The sequence below is a fragment of the Salvelinus fontinalis genome, unplaced genomic scaffold (genome assembly GCF_029448725.1).
Source record: "Salvelinus fontinalis isolate EN_2023a unplaced genomic scaffold, ASM2944872v1 scaffold_0458, whole genome shotgun sequence".
Lineage (NCBI taxonomy): Eukaryota > Metazoa > Chordata > Actinopteri > Salmoniformes > Salmonidae > Salvelinus > Salvelinus fontinalis.
The window spans coordinates 120,273-130,943 of record NW_026600667.1 but is presented as its reverse complement, the minus strand read 5'-3'; positions in this window follow the sequence as shown (position 1 = coordinate 130,943).

Genomic DNA, 10,671 nt, shown 5'->3' with positions numbered 1-10,671 from the left:
AACCTATCATGTAGAATCTAAACCTATCATGTAGTATGTAAATATGTCATGTAGTATGTAAACCTATCATGTAGTATCTAAACCTATCATGTAGTATCTAAACCTATCATGTAGTATCTAAACCTGTCATGAAGTATCTAAACCTGTCATGTAGTATCTAAACATATCATGTAGAATCTAAACCTATCATGTAGTATCTAAACCTGTCATGTAGTATCTAAACCTATCATGTAGTATCTAAACCTATCATGTAGTATCTAAACCTATCATGTAGTATCTAATTCTATCATGTAGTATCTAATTCTATCATATAGTATCTAAACATATCATGTAGTATCTAAACATGTCATGTAGTATCTAAACCTGTCATGTAGTATCTAAACATATCATGTAGTATCTAAACCTATCGTGTAGTATCTAAACCTATCATGTAGTATCTACACCTATCATGTAGTATCTAAACATGTCATGTATTATCTAAATCTATCATGTAGTATCTAAACCTATCATGTAGTATCTAAACCTGTCATGTAGTATCTAAACCTATCATGTAGTATCTAAACCTATCATGTAGTATCTAAACCTATCATGTAGAATCTAAACCTATCATTTAGTATCTAAACCTATTATGTAGTATCTAAACCTATCGTGTAGTATCTAAACCTATCATGTAGTATCTAAACCTATCATGTAGTATCTAAACCTATCATGTAGTATCTAAATATGTCATGTAGTATGTAAACCTATCATATAGTATCTAAACATATCATGTAGTATCTAAACATGTCATGTAGTATCTAAACATATCATGCAGTATCTAAACCTGTCATGTAGTATCTAAACATTTCATGTAGTATCTAAACCTATCGTGTAGTATCTAAACCTATCATGTAGTATATAAACCTATCATGTAGTATATAAACCTATCATGTAGTATATAAACCTATCATGTAGTATCTAAACCTATCATGTAGTATCTAAACCTATCATGTAGTATCTAAACCTATCATGTAGTATATAAACTTATCATGTAGTATCTAAACCTATCATGTAGTATCTAAACCTATCATGTAGTATATAAACCTATCATGTAGTATCTAAACCTATCATGTAGTATCTAAATATGGCATGAAGTATCTAAACCTGTCATGTAGTATCTAAACCTGTCATGTAGTATCTAAACATATCATGTAGAATCTAAACCTATCATGTAGTATCTAAACCTGTCATGTAGTATCTAAACCTATCATGTATTATCTAAACCTATCATGTAGTATCTAAACCTATCATGTAGTATCTAATTCTATCATGTAGTATCTAATTCTATCATATAGTATCTAAACATATCATGTAGTATCTAAACATGTCATGTAGTATCTAAACCTGTCATGTAGTATCTAAACATATCATGTAGTATCTAAACCTATCGTGTAGTATCTAAACCTATCATGTAGTATCTAAACCTATATATGTATTATCTAAACCTATCATGTAGAATCTAAACCTATCATGTAGTATGTAAATATGTCATGTAGTATGTAAACCTATCATGTAGTATCTAAACCTATCATGTAGTATCTTAACCTGTCATGAAGTATCTAAACCTGTCATGTAGTATCTAAACCTGTCATGTAGTATCTAAACCTATCATGTAGTATCTAAACCTATCATGTAGTATCTAATTCTATCATATAGTATCTAAACATATCATGTAGTATCTAAACATGTCATGTAGTATCTAAACCTGTCATGTAGTATCTAAACATATCATGTAGTATCTAAACCTATCGTGTAGTATCTAAACCTATCATGTAGTATCTACACCTATCATGTAGTATCTAAACATGTCATGTAGTATCTAAATCTATCATGTAGTATCTAAACCTATCATGTAGTATCTAAACCTGTCATGTAGTATCTAAACCTATCATGTAGTATCTAAACCTATCATGTAGTATCTAAACCTATCATGTAGAATCTAAACCTATCATGTAGTATCTAAACCTATCATGTAGTATCTAAACCTATCGTGTAGTATCTAAACCTATCATGTAGAATCTAAACCTATCATGTAGTATCTAAATATGTCATGTAGTATATAAACCTATCATATAGTATCTAAACATATCATGTAGTATCTAAACATGTCATGTAGTATCTAAGCCTGTCATGTAGTATCTAAACATATCATGTAGTATCTAAACCTATCGTGTAGTATCTAAACCTGTCATGTAGTATCTAAACCTATCGTGTAGTATCTAAACCTGTCATGTAGTATCTAAACCTATCATGTAGTATCTAAACCTATCATGTAGTATCTAAACCTATCATGTAGAATCTAAACCTATCATGTAGTATCTACACCTATCATGTAGTATCTAAACATGTCATGTAGTATCTAAATCTATCATGTAGTATCTAAACCTATCATGTAGTATCTAAACCTATCATGTAGTATCTAAACCTATCATGTAGTATCTTATTCTATCATGTAGTATCTAATTCTATCATGTAGTATCTAAACATATCATGTAGTATCTAAACCTGTCATGTAGTATCTAAACATATCATGTAGTATCTAAACATATCATGTAGTATCTAAACCTATCATGTAGAATCTAAACCTATCATGTAGTATCTAAACCTATCATGTAGTATCTAATTCTATCATGTAGTATCTAATTCTATCATGTAGTATCTAAACATATCATGTAGTAGCTAAACATGTCGTGTAGTTTCTAAACCTGTCATGTAGTATCTAAACATATCATGTAGTATCTAAACCTATCGTGTAGTATCTAAACCTATCATGTAGTATCTACACCTATCATGTAGTATCTAAACCTATATATGTATTATCTAAACCTATCATGTAGAATCTAAACCTATCATGTAGTATGTAAATATGTCATGTAGTATGTAAACCTATCATGTAGTATCTAAACCTATCATGTAGTATCTAAACCTATCATGTAGTATCTAAACCTGTCATGAAGTATCTAAACCTGTCATGTAGTATCTAAACATATCATGTAGAATCTAAACCTATCATGTAGTATCTAAACCTGTCATGTAGTATCTAAACCTATCATGTAGTATCTAAACCTATCATGTAGTATCTAAACCTATCATGTAGTATCTAATTCTATCATGTAGTATCTAATTCTATCATATAGTATCTAAACATATCATGTAGTATCTAAACATGTCATGTAGTATCTAAACCTGTCATGTAGTATCTAAACATATCATGTAGTATCTAAACCTATCGTGTAGTATCTAAACCTATCATGTAGTATCTACACCTATCATGTAGTATCTAAACATGTCATGTATTATCTAAATCTATCATGTAGTATCTAAACCTATCATGTAGTATCTAAACCTGTCATGTAGTATCTAAACCTATCATGTAGTATCTAAACCTATCATGTAGTATCTAAACCTATCATGTAGAATCTAAACCTATCATTTAGTATCTAAACCTATTATGTAGTATCTAAACCTATCGTGTAGTATCTAAACCTATCATGTAGTATCTAAACCTATCATGTAGTATCTAAACCTATCATGTAGTATCTAAATATGTCATGTAGTATGTAAACCTATCATATAGTATCTAAACATATCATGTAGTATCTAAACATGTCATGTAGTATCTAAACATATCATGCAGTATCTAAACCTGTCATGTAGTATCTAAACATTTCATGTAGTATCTAAACCTATCGTGTAGTATCTAAACCTATCATGTAGTATATAAACCTATCATGTAGTATATAAACCTATCACGTAGTATATAAACCTATCATGTAGTATCTAAACCTATCATGTAGTATCTAAACCTATCATGTAGTATCTAAACCTATCATGTAGTATATAAACCTATCATGTAGTATCTAAACCTATCATGTAGTATCTAAACCTATCATGTAGTATATAAACCTATCATGTAGTATCTAAACCTATCATGTAGTATCTAAATATGGCATGTAGCATCTAAACCTATCATGTAGTATCTAAACCTATCATGTAGTATCTAAACCTATCATGTAGTATCTAAACCTGTCATGAAGTATCTAAACCTGTCATGTAGTATCAAACCTGTCATGTAGTATCTAAACATATCATGTAGAATCTAAACCTATCATGTAGTATCTAAACCTGTCATGTAGTATCTAAACCTATCATGTAGTATCTAAACCTATCATGTAGTATCTAAACCTATCATGTAGTATCTAATTCTATCATGTAGTATCTAATTCTATCATATAGTATCTAAACATATCATGTAGTATCTAAACATGTCATGTAGTATCTAAACCTGTCATGTAGTATCTAAACATATCATGTAGTATCTAAACCTATCGTGTAGTATCTAAACCTATCATGTAGTATCTACACCTATCATGTAGTATCTAAACATGTCATGTAGTATCTAAATCTATCATGTAGTATCTAAACCTATCATGTAGTATCTAAACCTGTCATGTAGTATCTAAACCTATCATGTAGTATCTAAACCTATCATGTAGTATCTAAACCTATCATGTAGAATCTAAACCTATCATGTAGTATCTAAACCTATCATGTAGTATCTAAACCTATCATGTAGTATCTAAACCTATCATGTAGAATCTAAACCTATCATGTAGTATCTAAATATGTCATGTAGTATGTAAACCTATCATGTAGTATCTACACCTATCATGTAGTATCTAAACATGTCATGTAGTATCTAAACCTATCATGTAGTATCTAAACCTATCATGTAGTATCTAAACCTATCGTGTAGTATCTAAACCTATCATGTAGAATCTAAACCTATCATGTAGTATCTAAATATGTCATGTAGTATGTAAACCTATCATGTAGTATATAAACCTGTCATGTAGTATCTAAACATTTCGTGTAGTATCTAAACCTGTCATGTAGTATCTAAACATATCATGTAGTGTCTAAACCTATCATGTAGTATCTAAACCTATCATGTAGTATCTAAACCTATCATGTAGTATCTAAACCTATCATGTAGTATCTAATTCTATCATTTAGTATCTAATTCTATCATGTAGTATCTAAACATATCATGTAGTATCTAAACATTTCGTGTAGTATCTAAACCTGTCATGTAGTATCTAAACATATCATGTAGTATCTAAACCTATCGTGTAGTATCTAAACCTATCGTGTAGTATCTACACCTATCATGTAGTATCTAAACCTATATATGTAGTATCTAAACCTATCATGTAGAATCTAAACCTATCATGTAGTATCTAAACCTATCATGTAGTATCCAAACCTATCATGTAGTATCTAAACCTGTCATGTAGTGTCTAAACCTATCATGTAGTATCTAAACCTATCATGTAGTAACTAAACCTATCATGTAGTATCTAAACATATTATGTAGTATCTAAACCTATCATGTAGCATCTAAACCTATCATGTAGTATCTAAACCTGTCATGTAGTATCTAAAACTGGCATGTTGTCACGATCGTGTGGGAGTGAGACGGACCAAAACGCAGCATGTGGAAAATAAGCCATCTTCTTTTATTATTGAAGAAGGCAAAACGAAACAAAACACTTACAAACTAACAAAACAACAAACGACCGTGAAGCTAATAAACGTAGTGCACTCACACAGGCTACAAACGTTCAGACATAGACAATTCCCCACAACAAACTAAAGCCTATGGTTACCTTAAATATGGCTCCCAATCAGAGACAACATAAACCAGCTGTCTCTAATTGGGAACCCATTCAGGCAACATTACATTACATTTAAGTCATTTAACAGACGCTCTTATCCAGAGCGACTTACAAATTTACCATAGACTTTCCTAGACAACTGCACACAACATAGACACAGCTAGACAACTATACTAAACATAAACCCCTCTGTCCTGAATAGCTCAGGACAGAGGGATAGCTCAGGACAGAGGGATAGCTCAGGATAGAGAGGTAGCTCAGGATAGAGAGGTAGCTCAGGATAGAGGGGCAACTCCGGACTGAAAGGCAGCTCCGGACAGAGAGACAGCTCTGGACTGAGGGGCAGTTCTGGATAAATAGCCGCTCTGGGCTGAGGGACAGCTCATGACTGGCTGACGGCTCTTGACGCTCATGGCTGGCTGACGGCTCTGGACGCTCATGGCTGGCTGACGGCTCTGGACGCTCATGGCTCACTGACGGCTCTGGCAGATCCTGTCTGGTTGGCGACTCTGGCAGATCCTGTCTGGTTGGCGGCTCTGGCAGATCCTGTCTGGTTGGCGGCTCTGGCAGATCCTGTCTGGTTGGCGGCTCTGGCAGATCCTGTCTGGTTGGCGGCTCTGGCAGATCCTGACTGACGAATGGCTCTAGCGGCTCCTGACTGACTATCGGCTCTGACGGCTCGGGACAGACGGGCGGCTCTAATGGCTCGGGACAGACGGATGGCTCAGACGGCACTGGGCAGACGGATGGCTCAGACGACGCTGCGGAGACGGATGGCTCAGACGGCGCTGGGGAGACGGATGGCTCAGACGACGCTGGGGAGACGGATGGCTCAGATGGCGCTGAGGAGACGGATGGCTCAGACTGATCCTGTCTGGCGGAAGGCTTTAGCGGCTCCTGTCTGGCGGAAGGCTCTAGCGGCTCCTGTCTGGCGGAAGGCTCTGTAGGCTCATGGCAGACGGGCGGCTTTGCAGGCTCATGGCAGACGGGCGGCTTTGAAGACTCAATACAGACAGGCAGTTCAGTCACCGTTGGGCAGATGGCAGACTCTGGCCGGCTGAGACGCACTGTAGGCCTGGTGCGTGGTGCCGGAACTGGAGGTACCGGGCTAAGGACACGCACCTTCAGGCTAGTGCGGGGAACAACAACAGGGCACACTGAGTTCTCAAGGCGCACTATATGCCTGGTGCGTGGTACCGGACTGATGGCACGCACCTCAGGACGAGTGCGGGGAGAAATAACAGTGTGTACAGGACTCAGGAGACGCACAGGTGGCTTAGTGCGTGGTGCCGGAACTGGAGGCACTGGGCTGGAGACACGCACCATAGGGAGAGTGCGTGGAGGAGGAACAGGGCTCTGAAAACGCACTGGAAGCCTGGTGCGTGGTGTAGGCACTGGTGGTACTAGGCTGGGGCAGGGAGGTGGCGCCGGAAATACCGGACCGTGCAGGCGTACTGGCTCCCTTGAGCACCGAGCCTGCCCAACCTTACCTGGTTGAATGCTCCCCGTCGCCCGACCAGTGCGGGGAGGTGGAATAACCCGCACCGGTCTATGTAGGCGAACCGGGGACACCATGCGTAAGGCTGGTGCCATGTAAGCCGGCCCAAGGAGACATACTGGTGGCCAGATATGTAGGGCCGGCTTCATGACATTTGGCTCAATGCCCAATCTAGCCCTACCAGTGCGGGGAGGTGGAATAACCCGCACTGGGCTATGCACCCTTACAGGAGACACCGTGCGCTCTACTGCGTAACACGGCGTCTGCCCGTACTCCCGCTCTCCACGGTTAGCCTGGGAACTGCCCTTGGCCCACTACCTCTTAGCTTCCCCACAAGAAATTTTTGGGTAGTACTCACAGGCTTTTCAGGCTTCCAGCCACGTCTCCTTGCTGCCTCCTCATATCTCCGCCTCTCTGCCTTCGCTGCCTCCAGCTCAGCTTTGGGGCGGTTATATTCTCCTGGTATTTCTCGGTCCAGAATTTCCTCCCAATTCCAATAGTCCAGTGTAGGTGGGTCCTGTTGTTGTTGCACACGCTGCTTGATCCGATGATGGTGGGGAATTCTGTCACGATCGTGTGGGAGTGAGACGGACCAAAACGCAGCATGTGGAAAATAAGCCATCTTCTTTTATTATTGAAGAAGGCAAAACGAAACAAAACACTTACAGACTAACAAAACAACAAACGACCGTGAAGCTAATAAACGTAGTGCACACACACAGGCTACAAACGTTCAGACATAGACAATTCCCCACAACAAACTAAAGCCTATGGTTACCTTAAATATGGCTCCCAATCAGAGACAACAGAAACCAGCTGTCTCTAATTGGGAACCCAATCAGGCAACCATAGACTTTCCTAGACAACTACAAACAACATAGACACAGCTAGACAACTATACTAAACATAAACCCAACTACTCTAAATAAACCCCCTAAACCTTACAACCACAATGGACACTACAAAACCCACATAAATACCCATGTCACACCCTGACCTAACTAAAATAATAAAGAAAACAAAGAATACTAAGGCCAGGGCGTGACACATGTAGTATATAAATATATCATGTAGTATCTAAACCTGTCATGTATCTAAACCTGTCATGTATCTAAACCTATCATGTAGTATCTAAACCTATCATGTAGTATCTAAACCTATCATATAGTATCAAAACCTATCATGTAGTATCTAATTCTATCATGTAGTATCTAATTCTCTCATGTAGTATCTAAACCTATCATGTAGTATCTAAACCTGTCATGTTGTATCTAAACCTGTCATGTAGTATCTAAACATATCATGTAGTATCTAAACCTATCATGTAGTATCTAAGCCTATCAAGTAGAATCTAAACCTATCATGTAGTATCTAAACCTGTAATGTAGTATCTAAACATGTCATGTAGTATCTATACCTATCATGTAGTATCTAAACCTATCATGTATAATCTAAACCTATCATGTAGTATCTAAACCTATCATGTAGTATCTAAACCTGTCATGTAGTATCTAAACCTATCATGTAGTATCTAAACCTGTCATGTAGTATCTAAACCTGTCATGTAGTATCTAAACCTGTCATGTAGTATCTAAACATATCATGTAGTATCTAAACCTATCATGTAGAATCTAAACCTATCATGTAGTATCTAAACCTATCATGTAGTATCTAAACCTATCATGTAGTATCTAAACCTATCATGTAGTTTCTAAACCTGTCATGTAGTATCTAAAACTGGCATGTAGTATATAAATCTATCATGTAGTATCTAAACCTGTCATGTATCTAAACCTATCATGTAGTATCTAAACCTATCATGTAGTATCTAAACCTATCATGTAGTATGTAAACCTATCATGTAGTATCTAAACCTATCATGTAGTATCGAATTCTATCATGTAGTATCTAATTCTATCATGTAGTATCTAAACATATCATGTAGTATCTAAACATGTCATGTAGTATCTAAACCTATCATGTAGTATCTAAACCTATCATGTAGTATCTAAACATATCATGTAGTATCTAAACATGTCATGTAGTATCTAAACATATCATGTAGTATCTAAACCTATCATGTAGTATCTAAACCTGTCATGTAGTATCTAAACCTATCATGTAGTATCTAAACCTATCATGTAGAATCTAAACCTATCATGTAGTATCTAAACCTGTCATGTAGTATCTAAACATATCATGTAGTATCTATACCTATCATGTAGTATCTAAACCTATCATGTAGAATCTAAACCTATCATGTACTATCTAAACCTATCATGTAGTATCTAAACCTATCGTGTAGTTTCTAAACCTATCATGTAGTATCTAAACCTGTCATGTAGTATCTAAACCTATCATGTAGTATCTAAACCTGTCATGTAGTATCTAAACCTGTCATGTAGAATCTAAACCTATCATGTAGTATCTAAACCTATCATGTAGTATCTAATTCTATCATGTAGTATCTAATTCTATCATGTAGTATCTAAACATATCATGTAGTATCTCAATATGTCATGTAGTATGTAAACCTATCATGTAGTATCTAAACCTATCATGTAGTATCTAAACCTATCATGTAGTATCTAAACCTGTCATGAAGTATCTAAACCTGTCATGTAGTATCTAAACCTGTCATGTAGTATCTAAACATATCATGTAGAATCTAAACCTATCATGTAGTATCTAAACCTGTCATGTAGTATCTAAACCTATCATGTAGTATCTACACCTATCATGTAGTATCTAAACCTATATATGTAGTATCTAAACCTATCATGTAGAATCTAAACCTATCATGTAGTATCTAAATATGTCATGTAGTATGTAAACCTATCATGTAGTATCTAAACCTATCATGTAGTATCTAAACCTATCATGTAGTATCTAAACCTGTCATGAAGTATCTAAACCTGTCATGTAGTATCTAAACATATCATGTAGAATCTAAACCTATCATGTAGTATCTAAACCTGTCATGTAGTATCTAAACCTATCATGTAGTATCTAAACCTATCATGTAGTATCTAAACCTATCATGTAGAATCTAAACCTATCATGTAGTATCTAAATATGTCATGTAGTATGTAAACCTATCATGTAGTATCTAAACCTATCATGTAGTATCTAATTCTATCATTTAGTATCTAATTCTATCATGTAGTATCTAATTCTATCATGTAGTATCTAAACATATCATTTAGTATCTAATTCTATCGTGTAGTATCTAAACCTGTCATGTAGTATCTAAACATTTCGTGTAGTATCTAAACCTATCGTGTAGTATCTAAACCTATCGTGTAGTATCTACACCTATCATGTAGTATCTAAACCTGTCATGTAGTATCTAAACCTATCATGTAGTATCTAAACCTATCATGTAGTATCTAAACCTATCATGTAGTATCTAAACCTATCATGTAGTATCTAAACCTATCATGTAGTAACTAAACC